Here is a 17233-nt window from a genome sequence, read left to right as displayed (position 1 = left end):
GTAAGTGGTTCAAAAAACATCACCTTGTCTAGAGTGAAAACATTTCCCCAACGGTGAATTTTGCTGTACTAGCTGCAGCACAAAATGATGACGAAAATTTAAAGGACTTGCTGAGAGGCAAGATGACTTTGCACTTGCATCGCATACCACTGCCAGGCACTGAAGAAATGCTATATTGTGACGAGTCAGCAGGCCACAGTGGCCATATGTACCTGCCCCTCTACGATAAAGGGTTTTCGATTCTCTACATGGACTCAGCCATCCAAGAATCAGTGCTACGAGGACACAAGTAATGCAGCATTTTCCATTTTGTGTGGCCTGGTATACAGAGGGACTGCCGTACATGGATTCAGACCTGCGTTGCCTGTCGAAAGTGCAAAGTAACATGGCACTTACAAGCTCCGTGAGGAAGATTTGACATCCCAGAAGCTCGGTTCTCACAAGTCCACCTGAACTTGGTAGGACCACTCCCAGTAACCCATAACTACCGGTACTGCCTCACAGCAATTGACAGGTACAGCAGGTGGCCAGAGGTATTCCCGCTGGAAATGCAGACAGCTGAGAATGTGGCATGCACCTTTACCAGTGGTTGGATTTCACATTTTGGCTGTCCCAACAAATAACTTACGACCAGGGTCAGCAGTGGGAAGTGGACATCTTCCGTGCAATGGCCTGGTTGTATGAGATACACATGACGAGAACTTCACCATACAGCAAAGCCTCAAATGACATTGTAGAGTGCCTGCTCTGTTCCTTGATGGTTGCCATAGTGTGCCACAAGGCAGATTCGTGGATTGACACTCGCCCAGTCGTGCTATTGACAGGAGAGTTTTTCACACAACAAACTGGTCCCCTGCACCCTACTCAAGACTTCCTCACAACACTCCACAGGCAAATTGAGGTTGTGTGACCACGTGAAACTTCACAGCATAGAAAACAGGCTATCTTCATGTTCAAAGATTTGGCAATGATGAAGCACGTTTACCTCTGATGCAGCCCACTGCGCAGGGCAGTGGAATCGCCATACCGAGGCCCATATGCAGTTATGGGACAGAATGATAGAACACTCACTCTCTGCATGAAATGGATAGACACAGTAGTGTCCATCAACCAGTGCAAGCCAACCTACCTAAGTGCAGAAGATGCCGCTGAAATGCAGACCACCAACCACAGTTGATGGCACAGCAACATCACACAGAGCAGCACTGCCCGCCTGGAAACCACCCAGCCACTGGCCACCCAGATGCAGCAGTTACTCCGCAACAACAGCTAACCCACCACTGTCCAGCCACAACAGAAACCTGATACGGATTAAAAGTGCGGTTCCATTTCGACACGGTGGACATTCACAGTTCAAGTCTGTAACAACATTTTTCTTTCCTGCTTGCACCCTGCTCTCCAGTGGCCAATTGGCCTCTACCTACCGTGGCACAAGCATTGGAGTTTGTGCAGTTTTCAGAAGTTTGTTACACCTAGTAACCATGTTAATACTGTTGTCGATCAGTTGGCATTGTAGACAACCGAGAAAATAAAGTATCAGTGCTCTAAAGTGAAGCATTTTGTTAATACATACCTACATGTGTATGCTAGTATGTAACTGCTTATCATGTTGATGGAGAATGTGATCCTTTTCTTGTAGAACTGTCACCTGTCCACTATTACCAACAAGAAATGAAGTGAATGAATAAGGAATACCACTATACCTATCACCAAAATAAAAACTGTTCCAAATGCAACAACTAGCATGGAAAATTATGGTGACTTCTTTTGGTATAAGAAGGTGTCATCTTAGAGCACTGTGTGTTACAAAGGATAACTATCACTAGTGCTTCATTTAGATGACTAAAAAATCTCCTGTGTCTGCACCTAGCACATCATACTTAGGTCTCTTAAAAAACATCTTCTGCCTGCAGTCAAATGGCAATCATGTCAATTGCTATCATCAGCTGTGCTGTTGCAAAATGACAATGCATGTTACTGTTGAGACAACCACAGAAATGAGATTTGAATCTCTTCCATGTCTATTATACTTGTCATACCCTTCTTCAGACCATTTCCTTATGTTCAGACCACTCAGAGAAATACAGGAGGAAAACTATTGTAGAACTTATGTGGACAGTAGGTTTGCCAAAGACTCAGCCAAAGTCTTTATGGATAGAAGCAGTTAATACTGGTGTGTACATTTTTAATTAAACTGGTTCAAGCAGTGCTGATGGGAAGACTCCCTATCAGAGTTCTGCATGGAAGAAAGTTAATCTGAATAGGCTGCATATTTTTGGGACCAAATATTGTGTAAAAAAGTAAAGCTGTCACCAATCTTAAGATTGGTTGGACACCACAGTGCTTTAATAAACATGGAACTATTGGAGATGTTGTCTTCCTCCAACCTTTGAGCTTTGCTTTGACCTTTACTTCCTCGGAATGGAAGTATACCAAAGAAATATGAAAACAATGAAATCAGCTCACCACTAACTTTCAAAACCCGAAAGGAATACTACAAAGCTATTTACATTGAAGTTTGCAAAATGCTGCAGTCTTGCGTTACTGAGTGAGCCGTGGTGCGGCTATTGGGCACAAGACGTTATCGATTACTCCTCTGGTTGAGGTTGGCACTATGTGCGATCGCGAGCTCCTCCTGTCTGGGAGGGTCCTAACGAGGGAGAGTGCGAGTACGGGAGTCTGGGGCGGACAGCAGGGGAGAACGGACATTGCAGCTGCACTCTGAGGTGACAAGAGAAGAGTTGTTGTGCACGGCCGAGAAGGGAGCATTGAGCAAGTCAGCATCGCTTCCTGGGGGACAGAGAGTTGCGGCAGTCCAGCGAGCAGACACCAGCTCTGGGAGCAGTGCTCTGGTTTGTGGATGTGACGTGGGTCATATTTTGGCGCAGTACAGTTTGCTTGGTATGCATCTGCTGCTCCCTTTATGCTCATGTGTGTTTTTCTGTCCGTATGTGTTATTGAAAAGGTTACGCTCCGGCTGGAACAGTGGCTTGTGCTTTACGTTCATGCATCCTGACTCATTTGTTTTGCTGCAGGCAGCTGTAATTTCAGAGATTTTTTTTGTCGCGATTGTCTTAGCCCAGCGGTGCCTAGTATCCGAGAACAAGACAGCTAATGTGTGACCTGTTGTTTTGGGTTTTGGAGTCCTGTTTGGGCAACCTAGTTATCACGCACACAAATGTATTGCTGCCGAGTGAGGTTAGTCCTAATCTTGTGGAACTTAGCTTTCAGTGACTGGCTCATCTGCAAATTAATTAATTTAACCTTTGTGGTGTGTTGTTTTTTTGCTTTCAATGGTGAATTTCTTGTCATTCATTTGTGTATGTTTCGCCGTTAATGATAACTGTGAGTAAGATAGCAAGGTCTTGAAGAGCTTGCGTATCGTGGCTGTATTTTTGGCAACTGTTTAATTTGATTTCTTGTTCATTGGTCTGGTGAAAACTTATGCCAAGTTTACTAATTTCCGCCTGTGGTCCGGAAGTTGGTTTGAAGGTAAATCCATTGGTAAATCTTTACTGGACCTAACTGTTAACTGATCTTGTGTTGAACTAATGCCATTATTAAATCATTTCTTGTGTGCTATAAATTGTATTACCATAGACAAGGAGACAGGGCACATTCTGTGGTCGAGGGGTAGGCACGGTTGCTGCTTTGTACGTGGCGTCTTGTCGCACACTATCATTTCCCGCAATAGTACGGGTGGCGTGAGATTTGTTTGCTCACGGTTGTATGGCCGCTTGTCAGCTGTACTGGCTCCTGCTTCAGGTTGTGCCGTGTTTCGTAAGGCGTACGCCGACTTTCAGTCACTGTTACTCCTGTGTTGCTGTCGGTCGCTTACCGAAACGTTAGTCTGTTTTAGCGCGGTGGCCACTGGGCCGTGACGATGTCGGTTGATGACCAGCGTTGGGGCGGTCGTCCGCTCTGAGTGGCTTCGGTCGCTTAGACTTGGCAGTTACCTTCTGGTTAAACAGATCAAACTTGTTTATTTGCTGTAAATTCCTAAATAGTTTGTGAGAAAAGTTGTAACTCAGCTTTTCACGATTTTACACAATTCAAGCATTTTGGTAAGGCATTTTCCTATCTATGTTGTATTTAAATGAGAATTCTTTATTGGGGTTATTCACCTGTTAAAGCTTAACATAAAATTTGTAACTTGGCTTTCATGATTTTACTTAATTTAAGCATTCTTGTAAAGCAGTCCTTTATCTACGTTTTATTGATTGGTAATTCTTTATTGGGGTTATTCACTGGTTGAAGGTTAACATATGTTTGTAACCAAGTTTATGTCCTTGCTTAATTGAGATTTGTTAAGAGCCTTTAATGCTGGAAGATCATTAAAGCTTGGGTGCTTGTAATTATGAATACTGTTGTCTGTCTATGTTGTGGGCTACCCTTCCACTTCTACAGCCAAGCAGTCCTATCTACCAGTACACTGAGCAGTATGCTTTATCTGGACTCACACAGGTCATTGCAGTTGAACAAGAGTGCTTGCTTTTAGTAAACAGATGTGAAACAAATTTGGAAAAATCAACTGAGTTTTTCAAAAATGACCTAGACATTGAGAATGCGCTTACACTTGAATATGTTAGCCGATATTGCTATTAAAAAACAACCGGTCTTAAAAAAACATTCATGATGTAAGAAAGTACATTACACAAGAGCCTGCAGTTGGAGAAATGTTATGTGAAATAGTGAAGTGCATTAAGCTTCTCCAAGCAGTTCCAGTCACAACAGCAACAGCAGAATGGTCATTTAGCACCCTTAGACGTCTAAAGTCATATCTCTGATCAACAATGGGACAGAAGCGATTGGACAACTTTGCTGTTCTTCATGCCCACCGAGATGTTTTGGATATTCGACCAGTCATCAATGACTTCATATTCAGTAATCCAGTCAGACGGTCATCATTTGCACCTTTCTAAAGACACTCTAGCCCTAATAATGGCATATTAAAAATCTTTATAAAATAGAGAATTAAATAAATACATAATGTTAAATTTTCAATTTAGAAATATTAGTACTAGTTCAGTACTGTATTACTATATTTCTATAGTACTGCATTAGTTATTTTCAAATATGTAAATATTTTTAGGGTGTAAGACCCAATTAAAACCCACTATTTAAATACTTTATGACTGAAAGTATTAGGCATACTGTATTAACTTTATTAACTGTATTAAAGCATTAACTTTGAGATATTGATTATATTTAATGAACCCTGAGCCTTATTCAGAGTAAGCTTAAATTAGCTATTTCATTTATTGATCAATGTGCTCTTACTATGCGACAGCAATATTTTATGTTTTATTCTTTTAATGATAGTTTAGGATTTATTTAAATATAATTTCAGTCTTTTCAGAGCTATATATTCACTGCTCTGTAATAGTCTATAAGCATGATTATTACTGTAAATTAAATTAGCTTTTTAGAAAAATACCATGCATATTTATGTTTTGTTTCTTTTTTTCAAAGCCTAAAAATGTGTTAGGCTTGTTGAGTTTCCCAGAGTGTCGAGTTATCGAGAGTCCAGTTTTCAGGGTTCTAATGTTGATCATATGACTCTAAAATGCTTAAAAACCCTTCAAAACTCACTGTTTTCATCTAAAATTTAGAAAATTTTATGTGCTCCCCCTCCCCCCCAATAATTTTTATAAGTCGGCGCCCCTGTCTGTATCCCTCCTTTTTCTTTTCTCAGTACCTTTAAAGAAGGTAGCTTATATCAGAATAAAAGGCTTCTATAGGGAGAAAGCAATATGTAATGTAATGTCACAAAATCAGTTTTATTAGAACTTAACCAGAAAAATTATGGAGATGAAAATTTCTGTGAGCTGATTTTGTAAATCATGAAATTATACTAAGAATATTATAGGAATTCTCCTTACATAAATGGAGGCACATCTTAACGACAGGAAACAGAGTGATATCTTAACAAATGACACTACAGAAATAAAATTAAACTTGAGTTTGGGAAACATTTAATTTTTTCCAAATTATTCAATACTTGGCTCATTCTCACTTTTTGATCTATAAAAATGATTTACTAAAGACAATGAAGGACTTTTCGAAAACTATACTAATAAAGAGCCCAAACACATTACCAAACACAGTTAGGAGAATAAAAAACATATTTACAACTGGTTTGCAGCAAACAGTTTAACTCTTAATATTACAAAGATCCATAATATAAAATTCAAATAGCCTATATGTAGACATGGCCTTGTACCAGGAGTAGACTGATTGGAACACACTAGATGAAATTCCAAGGAGTACTAATGGAAAACAAATTGAGATGGCACCACCTTGTGGAAAAATTAACCAAACTTGGATCTCTCCCTGGCTTGCACTTGGCAACATTTCTCATTGTATTTCCAGCATATAATGAATATTTTAATTTAGTAGTGCCCTGTGGCATAATGTTGTGAGACAATGCAGGCGAGGTAGAAAAAGTACATATTTATTCTACAGAACTGTGTAGTTAAAACCTTACATAAAACAGATAGCTCAATGTTTTGCAGAAGCCTTTTTAGGGACTTTGGGATTTTTACACTCACATACTAATATATTTGCTCTGTAATAGTATTAATGGTTAATAACAATAGCAAATTTAGTATGAACTGTGAAATTTACAGTCGTAATACAAGAAGTAAAAATAATTCATATGTGGATTATGCATCACTGTCTAGGGTTCAGACTGGAGTTTTATATTCCAGTGCAAAAGTCTTTATTAAGCCAAAAATCCTGGCAGGTTAAGCAGATTGAAACTGTGTAGTACACTGTGACAGAAAGCTGGAAATATGCCTTTCACAGACAGTGCTATCACTTAAATTACAATGAAATGAATGCTCCTAGCTGCATACAGACATTGATATATGTCAACAGTGACAGCTGAAAATGTGTGCCCCAACTGGGACTCGAACCCAGGATCTCCTGCATACATGGCAGATGCTCTGTCCATCTGAGCCACTGAGGACACAGAGGATAGAGTGACTGAAGGGACTTATCTCTGGTACGTCTCCCGTGAGACCCACGTTTGCACCTTGTTGTCCTGCACTATATTCATAGTGCCCCTTGCCCATTATACTCATTACTCACGGCTTTACTGCCAATTCCCACAAGACTTCATGCACTGTTTGTGCATCCACACAGAAGAAGATGGTCAAATGGCCAGTGAGCCATAACTATATATATGAAGATGGTATCTGTTCTTTCGGACATGTCATGAAAAAGGAAATCCATGACACATTATGTGAGGGTTACATCAAATCAAGTGAAATCTCACGCCAGGCACCCATGCTTGGTGGGAGGCACTATTTTATAGGCATCTTTATGTACACACTGTGCAATCAGAACTAAGAAGAGTGACGTGACACTATCTATGAGTAAACTAGAGACACTGCCCAACACATATGTGCAATGTGCAAAGCTTCATTGGATTTTCACTGTGGTTTCAATTTCACGACCAATCATCTATAGCTTTCTGAAAAGCCCTCTTATAATTTATCAGAATATTTGGACTTTGGGGTGTAAATTCTGGCTAACTCTAACATTCATATAATACTGGTTTTTAACTTTTAAATTAGTTACCCGTATTCTAGAGTTATATTAGAGTCATATGGAATATCATGATGTATGAAGTGACCCCTCAAACAATCTGTAGAAAGGGTTCTAGGAACCAGCAAGGAAGATAATGAAAACATTTTAACAGACTAAATGTGACTGCAAAATCTCCTACAGTTAATGATGTTTCAGATCATTTAAAATCGAGCCTGTATGTTTTGTACTTATGGTTTAGGGGTAACATGTTTGACCTATAGTCTACACATCCAGGGTCTTGCAGCTGATCCCAGCCAATCTTCAAATTTTTAATAAATATGATTAGTAACAGTGGCAGTAGACTTCCAGTATAAAGAGTCACTCTTGTTCTGTCAGCAACCTTATCAAAGCAGACGGAGCAGCAGACAGAGTTTCAGAGGAACCTCTTGCCCTTGGGGAGGGTAACTCCCTCTAAAAGGTAGTACAATCGGCATGAGGATACAAAAGGTAATAGAAACCACTGCATAAATAGCACACAGGGTGTAATCATAGGACATGTGGCATGTAATCGAAAAAGTGTCATGTGGTCTCTTTATTGGAAAAAGGTTCCAGACTAGTCCCCCATTTACATCTCCAAGAGGGGACTGCCAAGTGAGAAGTGACCATGACAAAAAGACTGAAAAGCCAGCGAAAGTGTAACATTCTATGAGTCAGAGCATGATACGTCAGCAGTCTGAACATGGTATGGAATACAGAAAATCTGAGAAGAACAGTGCAAAGGCTCAGTGTAGATGTTTTGGGGGTCATTGAAGTGAAAGGAAGGAATATATGGCCTGACAAAGATAGTGTAATATCAACAGCAGCAGAAAATGGTATAATGGGAGGAGGATTTGCTATGAATAAGAAGGTGGACAGAGAGCGAGTTATTTTGTAAATAGTTGAGGGACAGGTTTGTTCTCATCAGAATCAACAGCAGAGCAACACCAGCCGCAATAATTCAGGTATATATGGTGATGTCGTAGATAGAAGGTGAGAAAGTATATGAAGACATTAACTGGGTAATTCTGTGTGTAAAGAGAGATGATAATGTAATAAATGTGGAAGGCTGGAATGTGATTGGTGGTTTTAGGGAAAGGAACAGAAGACAAAGACATGGCAGGATATTGGCTTGGTAGTAGGAATGAGAGAACACAAAAACTGATTGAATCCACAGAAGTTATACAAACTTACAACGGGTACAAAGAAGATAATGGTGAAAAAATGTTGGATAACAGAGGAATTCTTGGACTGATTGACAAAAGAAAGAAATAGTACAAAAATGTCCAGTGAACGACAAGAATATGGCAATGTAACTCACTTATGAATGAAATAAATAGCAAATGCAGGAAAGCAAAGACACATGGCTGCAAGAAAAATGTGAGAGAATTGAAAAAGAGTAGTTGTCAGGAGAAAGATTCAGTATATAAGAAAATCAAAACAACCTCTGGAGAAATTAAAAGCAAGGGTGGCAACATTACCAGTTCAATGGGAATTTGAGCATGTGAATTAGAAGTTTGAGTCAAAGTCGTTCCGTGTTTTTCTGTTTTTAAATGCAGTCGAAAACAAATATATTTCACTTAAAATGGCGATGGAGCTGTTTTACAGCAGTTTATGAAAAACAGAAGTCGAAAATGTAGCCTACATCAGTAAAGACTTTGGAATTGCTAACTCTGTATCTGACAATAAGTAAAAACAGAAGTCAGGTTTCAGTAACTGCAATATGTTCGAGCCATCTATAAAACATTTGTGAATGGGCAAACATGAGGGAGTAGAGACTGCATTGCTCATTTAGTTCAAACAAGCTGTGTCTTTAAGAATGCACCCATATCAGATCTTTTATTGCTGTAAGGAGCTGAAGAACTTGCAGAAAGAAAAGGACACTGAATTTTCTGCAAATCCCAGCTGAGCTGATTGGAAAATTTCAAGAAAAAGAATGGCATAGTGTTGACAAAATTTGTAGTGAGCTAACAAAATTTTACTGATCACTACTAAACATTGGTTGCAATTATGGGCCGGAGGATAGCTACTCCCTTCCTCTCTATTTCACACAGAAAAAAAAAAAACCTTTACAAGCTGAACTTGGATCCTGCTCTACTATTCAGTATCAGATTGATGAAATGGGAACTTCTACTTAATACTAAAATAAGTGCAACAAAAAACGTTTGTAGTGAAATCTTAAAACTATTTCCTCGTTCTCCATGAAACTATTATGGGTTTGGGGTCGAGAGGAATGTTCGATAAGAGTCGGCTTTGACCGGCGACTTAATGTTAACGGTTGATTTCACATCACCTTTTGGTGCATACGTTCATAGTTCTGTTGTTAGCTGGCGTAGCTAACGAATTTGAAGGAAAAAAAAAAAATACTGGTTTGGCTGCACACTGATCTGTAGCTCAGCTCAATGTATAGCTTAGGTTGGAAGGTGATCATTTGGTTTTGAGTTGTCGTTTTCAACCAATTTGATACTTAAAAAGCTTGGTTGTGGTGAGAGACTGCTCTGTTCCTTAGCCCTTTTGACGTTTACGGCGTTTGTCGCATGTTTCCAATGTCACTGGTAAAGCCCGACAAGTCTTATCGAATATCTTTCTAAATCCACACGAGTTTTCCGCCGAACACCACAAGTATTTTACAATCGTGTGATCAAGACATTATATGAACCTTGAAATTTCACTATCGAAAGTAATTTATCTGAAAAAAATTTACTCACAATCGAAGTAAAAGCACATATCTCCGTTAGTCTGTTGCCTGCATTATATGTACGGTACTTAATTCTATATGTCATATGATGACGCCAAAGACGATTGCAAATCGTTTTCTCCATGCGAGATTCTGTGAGGTACGAGAGTGTCTGGCGTCTCGAGAATCAGAAGATTAAGCTGAGCATACATTCAATGAAGTGTCTGGCATTGTTTCTACATAATCAGACTGTTCTACAATATCAGAAGACGAACTTGTTGCGATGTGTACAGGCCGAGTAAGGCAGGCGAAGATATTTCGGAGATGGCTTAGAGCTCAGAACATCGCGTCGATGTAGATGACGGTGAATTTGACTGTGAAATCAACACTGGAGTTCCCGACCTCACAGCAGAAAAGCGGAGCATCAAGAAAAGTACGCGCAGCCATTCACATTCGCCTTCGAATGACGAAATAAATGATGCGAGGGCCAGTCTCGAACAATTTCTCGATAGTTTGATACTAAAAAGGCGCCACAATAACAGAGTTTTTTCCCAAAACCACTAATATTGTCAAATGTATGTAGACTTTCAGTATACTGTATTTTCCTACAAGAGTGAATTTTAACGAGATATCGAATTACTATTCTGTAATAAAATTTGACGGGATGCAAACTATAGTATTATCTTCTTTTTCATGTGCATTGTTTAGCAAGAAATTATTTTAACGCGGAAAAATATTCTGGTCTCCTCAGTTTCTCTCTGTTTATAAAAAGTAAACTAGAAACAAATCCCATAATTATCAATGTGAGTAGATTAGCGCTAGTCATGATTTATTGTTGGTACGGTATATTTTACACAAGTTTCCTCCATTATCTGCTTCTGTTTGTTAATATATAATTTGACTCGTTCCACATCAATGAAGGCTCTCTCGGTCATAACGAATTCCAAGGAACACGGTGTGTGAGTGAAAGAATGTGTTGTGACCTTTTGCAGATTATAAGCTCGACAGCTGCCATTTCCTGAATTTATGGTGCTTCACGTCATGCAGGTTCAAGCCACTTTTTGGCGGGTTGATGCTTCCCGCTAACCCTTCCCTCGAGTATGACAAACACATTACTCCAGCCGAGTCGTTCGGCGGAAGACCAGTTGTTTGCCGAAGGTCAATCGATCTGCAGCCTACAAGGCTCCATGGCCATCCGTTACTGCTACGGAGATATGGAGGTGCTCAGCAACAATTCTTCAACAAAATCCATGCTCTGCAATCCAGTCGCAGATTCAGGGCTCTGGAGGGTCACAGTTTCTTACTGTCTCCCTTCTCCCCCCACCTCCTCCCGTCCACACATCCAAAAATACAAGTTGCTTTCACCCCGACTCTTAACATAACACAAATGTCCGGGGTTTTAATAATAACAATGAAATATCTTAATGTCAGTACTTAGTTCATCACTGTAGCATAATTTGCAAGAAATTGCAATTCGCAGAAATACATATTCTGAAACATATTTTTCCAAAATTTGAAACATGTTTTTGTTATGCGATAGATTTAAGAGATATAATAGCAGAAAACGCTAACAGTTTTGACATTGTCATAATTTATACCAAATAAATTCGAAGTGTGCACTAAACATTATCACTGCTTCAATTAGTACTAGGCCTACGTTGAGAATACAAATCTGCAGACAGTGGCTATGCGAGCATGTAACAACGGTTTGCTGTTTTTGCTAGTGGACTCACGAACCATGTCGGAATTGAAAAAAAAACTTCTGAGGTCATCAGTCCCAGAACTACTTAAACCTAACTAACCTAAGGACATCACACACATCCATGCCCGAGGTAGGATTCGAACCTGCGACCGTAGCGGTCGCGCGGTTCCATACTGTAGCGCCTAGAACCGCTCGACCATTTCGGCCGGCTTCACGTGGTAACTACTTACGTATTTGTATTAAGGAAATGGTTGATGTTGACGGTTCTGTTTATGTTATCACACTTAAATGTATCTCGTATCTGCGTGAAAAGATGTCACAGATGCAGGTAGACATTACAATATTATGTTAATGCATGTGCATAAAGTATATTTTTTTCTTAATTGTAGTACCTTCATTATCCAGCATTATGTGATAAAAATATTGTACACACAGTGGAGAATTTGTTCTTATTGTATTGCATTGTGTGTCATGACAGAATAAAAAATTGTAGAAATTATCGTAATTTTGAAGGGTACTGAAGCAAGGAATTTTATTACAAGGTATTATACATTTAAACGTGATACATAAATAGAACTGTCCGGACCAACCATTTCCTAAATACAAATACATAAGCAGTTCCCATATTAACCATTTTATCGTTGATACCTTTACTATCCACATTCTACACATTCACTCATAATAAATTTTGTTCTCTGTAATATGTAGCTTGCGAAAATGGGCAAAGCCCAAAATTAGTCAGCCAGTAAATAAACAGCAGCTTTGGAATGTAAACGACTTTTCTTCAGTATTTGACAGCTGCTAGACGCGACGTACTGAAAACATTTACATGTAGGAATTGCTGTTGGTAATCAGACAGGGTCAGCCAGAGAATTTGCACATTTACCTTGTACTGGTCTGGCCGAAAACCAATCCCCATCGACGTAGATTAGTCCTCAGGTATGCATTGAAAATTGCTAGCAGAGTTTGTAAGTTTGTAGAATTCCTCGTCTTCATCTTCACTTACGGGAGAGATACATAGTGAGCTGTAGCATACTCCTAGATTCCTTAGTTCTTACTAGTTCTTGATATGTTGTAAGTTGGCTCTCGCGTAACAGTTGATGTTATTCTTCAAGCGTCTACAATTTCAGGTTATCAGCATCTCATTTGCGCCCTCCTGTGGGTCAAAACAAGCCTCTTTGGTATCCGTACCATACCCTTAAGCAATTACACAAGATTGGTTGCACGAGCGTTTTGTTAGCAAACTCCTTTGTTCCTTTTTCAATAAAATCCTTCTGGGCGTGTGAATGTGTCATATGTGATAAAATTACCCATGATCCGGTTGCTATCGCGGGCAACCTTCATCAGGGTGACTACTTGTAATTTGTAGTTGCTGCTGTATATTCTTCTTCTTCTTCTTCTTGTTGCCGTTGATGGGTCTTGGCCTCCTGAACTATCTGCTTCCATACATCTCTGTTCTCTGTTTGTCTCTTCCATCCTCGACTCTCCGTCTTAGTGAGATACACCAACACATTGTTCGATCATCTAGGTTTTGGCCGGTTCTTGCTTCTGGTGGAGTTCAATATGCCGTTTATTATTTGTTTGAACACCCTGTCGTCTGGATTCCTGTCCACAGCGCTTTCAGAGAGATGTAATAAATTTTGCTATTTTTTTCCCTTGTATAATCTGTTGTATTTCGTGGTTGTACCTTACTTTCCAGCCTTATGATTCTCTCATAGGACCATAATTTTTTCGTACAGTTCTTCTTTCAGTATCCCTTAGGTTGATTATATCCACTTCTGTCATCGTCCACATTTATGACCCGTATCGTGTAATAACTGGTCCTGGAAAGGAATGGTATACTTTTAAACTCGCTGTTCCTGTAATTAGGTAAGTCTTAAATAACTGTAAGTTCGCATAGTATGCTCTAGTTCCTGCATCTGTCCTTTCTCTAACACCTTGGTAAAAGGACACCTAGATAATGACAACAGCTGACAACATTAAAACAATTGTTAGGGTCCTTCAGGAATAAAAGAACAGCTTATGAAAACCTTGAAAGTACATGTGGTGAAGTACAGAAGTATGACCTCTTGCTAGGTTTGAGAGACTCAAATGTAAAGGTTGGGCGAAATGAATGTGAAAGAGCATCAGGGAAATATACTTAGCATGAAGAATGTAATGACACTGGAGCTATGCTGTGCAAATTTGCTCCTAGAAATAATTTAGTTATCAATAGTACGTATTATAAACTAAAGCGCCAAAGAAACTGGTATAAGCATGCGTAATCAAATACAGAGATATGTAAACAGGCAAAATATGGCGCTGCGGTCGACAACTCCTGTATAAGACAACAAGTGTCTGGTGCATTTGTTAGATCGGTTACTGCTGCTACAATGGCAGGTCATCATGATATGAGTTAGTTTGAACGTGGCATTATATTCGGCGCACGAGCGATGGGACACAGCACCTCCGAGGTAGCGATGAAGTGGAAATTTTCCCGTGTGACCATTTCAAAAGTGTACCGTGAATATCAGGAATCCTGTAAAACATTAAATCTCCGACATCGCTGCGGCCTGAAAAAGATGTTGCAAGAACGGGACCATAGACGACTGACGAGAATCGTCCAACGTGACTGAAGTGCAACCGTTCCGCAAATTGCTGCAGATTTCAGTGTTGGGCCATCAACAAATGTCAACGTGCGAACCATTCGACGAAACGTCATCGATATGGGCTTTCGGAGCCGAAGGCCCACTTGCGTACCCTTGATGACTGCACGACACAAAGCCTTATGCCTCGCCTGGGCACATCAACACGGACATTGGACAGTTGATGACTGGAAACATGTTGCCTAGTCGGACGAGTCTCGTTTCAAAACGTATCGAGTGGGCGGGCATGTATTGATATGGAGACAACCTCATGAATCTATGGACCCTGCTTGTCAGTGGGGGCTGTTCAAGCTGGTGGAGGCTTCGTAACGGTGTGGGGCATGTGCAGTTCCAGTGATATGGGAGCCCTGATACGAGTAGATACGACTCTGACAGGTGACACGTACGTAAGCATCCTGTCCGATCACCTGCATCCATTCATGTCCATTGTGCAATGTGACACCCCACACCTCCAGAATAGCTGCAGAGTGGCTCCAGAAACACTCTCCTGAATTTAAACACTTCCGCTGGCCACCAAACTCCCCAGACATGAGAATTATTGTGCACATCTGGGATGGCTTGCAACGTGCGTTCAGAAGAGATTTCTACCCCCTCGTACTCTTACGGATTCATGGTGTCAGTTCCCTCCAGCACCTCGTGTTGCGACACTTCTGCGTGCTCGCGGAGGCCCTACACGATATTAGGCAGGTGTACCAGTTTATTTGGCTCTTCAGTGTAGAAACAAAAGAATACATATTGAAACATGGAAATCGAATGTAATTGGAGGAGTTAACCAAACAGAGCACGTGTTGATAAAAAAACGACATGCTCATCATTCATAGACGTATGGAGCTGCAGGGGTCCAAACTGTGTTTAAGACCGCTATGGTTTAAAAACCTTAGTGAGAGAGAAGTTAGCTGTAATACATACAACTGGAACGGAAAAGAGAGAAAACTGGAATATATATATATATATATATATATATATATAACTGAATGATCCTGAAACTGTAAGAACATACCAAATAAAAATTACGGATGTTCTGACAGCAGACGAGGAAATAGTAGGAACTCAAGATAGATGGAACAGGAACCAGAAAGCGCTGAAAGATGCAACAGAAGAAATGGGATAAGAAGAAATAGAGGATAGTGCTACGAAGACAGAGAGAAACTAGAACAAATGTGGAGGTGTATAAAGAATTAAGATCTAATGCTCATAGGATATAAAAGAAAAAGGAATTACAGAGCAAAATTTCAGCAGATATAAGAACTAAAGGAACACACTGAAACAAGAACATTGTATCACGCAACAGGAAAGAGAAGGAAAAATGTTCAGCCTGCAATGAAGGTATTTAAAAATAGGAACAATGAGCTAATCAGAGACAAACAAAAAATGTTGCGGAGGATGGCAGACTATTTTGGAGATGTGTTCAACACCAATTGAGTACAGGTACCGAGAGATCCACAAGAACAGGAGGCGAATATAGAGGCAAGAGAAGATGAAAGCGAAGAAGCAAAAAGACCGACAATGCAGGAGGTGGAATTGGCGATACTTGAATTAAAAAATAATCGTGAACATGCGATCAGAAATTATAATATATGGTGGTCAGTCTGGAATACATGAATACACGCACTAATAAATATGGGACACTGAAATCAAGCCAGAGGACTTCAAAAATAGAATAAATTCCTTATGCACAGGGTAGCCAGTGAAGCTGTAGCACGCAAGTTCAACCATTCTGTCATGGACGGTGTCGCCAGATGTGCTCTTCGTTTCATTTCCTTAAACAGGACAAGAGAGAGATACAAAAACTGGTAGTAAGGATCGAACCAGAGCCGAAGTCTCGTATTATCTACGCTTTGAGAACAAATGACACTATTTGTATCTGGCGGGCCGCTTGAACTTGCGCGCTCAGCGGCCTCATTGGCTAACTTCAGTGCTAATTAACTCGGTAAAGGTGCAACCCAAGGAATTTTTTTCTTAACAGTTACTTCTCAGCACAACTTGTCCTGCACATCGGGACAAGCTTTTTACACTGTTCCTGACCACCCTGTGTCAGAAAGGAGAAAAGTTAGTTTGTGAAAACTATAGAGGCTTAACGTCATTACATACCACCTACAAGATGTTTCAGGAGCTCTGCACAAAAGTAAAGAAAAAAAGTCCGCCAAAAATATCACCTGAGAATACCAAAGTGTTTTCCGGCCAAATAGAGGCACCGGTTCCTTGTTAGTAGACAAATATTGTAAAAATTTTACGAATTGGCGTAGATCTCCTCTTTCTATTTATTGATTTCAAGCAAGCTTTAGATAGTGTTAACAGACCTACACTGTAATAATCACTAAAAGAATTGGGCATCTGTGACAAACTAAGGAGGCTAGTCGCGTTAACAACAAAGAACACAAAGGCGAAGATAAAAGTGAACAACAAAATAAATAAACAGCAGCTTTAACTTTACATATGGAGTGATAGAGATACAATAATGATAGATTCCAGTCAGATAGTATATGCATATACAGACGATATTGCAACTTTCACAATAGACTTAGACACTCTTAAAGAATTGTACGAAGTGATGGAAGCAGACGGAGCAAAAATGGACCTACCGTAAACGCAAACGAGAGAAAATATAAAGCAATTTCCAGTTCTAAGGCCACAAGAATA

General features: G+C 39.9%; 1 long non-coding RNA gene and 1 other non-coding gene across 2 annotated transcripts in view; both read right to left on the bottom strand.

The window, feature by feature from the left end:
• LOC124789450 overlaps positions 1-10446 on the bottom strand; it is a 75002-nt gene extending 64556 nt beyond the window's left edge. The window contains exon 1 of the long non-coding RNA XR_007016119.1: positions 10278-10446. This is a non-coding gene — a long non-coding RNA (uncharacterized LOC124789450). The remainder of the gene's footprint in view (positions 1-10277) is intronic.
• On the bottom strand, positions 6897-6970 carry Trnat-ugu. The gene has a single exon. It is a non-coding gene; the product is annotated as a tRNA-Thr (tRNA).
• Positions 10447-17233: the final 6787 nt, after the last annotated feature.

Source organism: Schistocerca piceifrons, chromosome 3 (genome assembly GCF_021461385.2).
Source record: "Schistocerca piceifrons isolate TAMUIC-IGC-003096 chromosome 3, iqSchPice1.1, whole genome shotgun sequence".
NCBI lineage: Eukaryota > Metazoa > Arthropoda > Insecta > Orthoptera > Acrididae > Schistocerca > Schistocerca piceifrons.
This window is presented reverse-complemented; position numbering and strand designations above follow the sequence as displayed.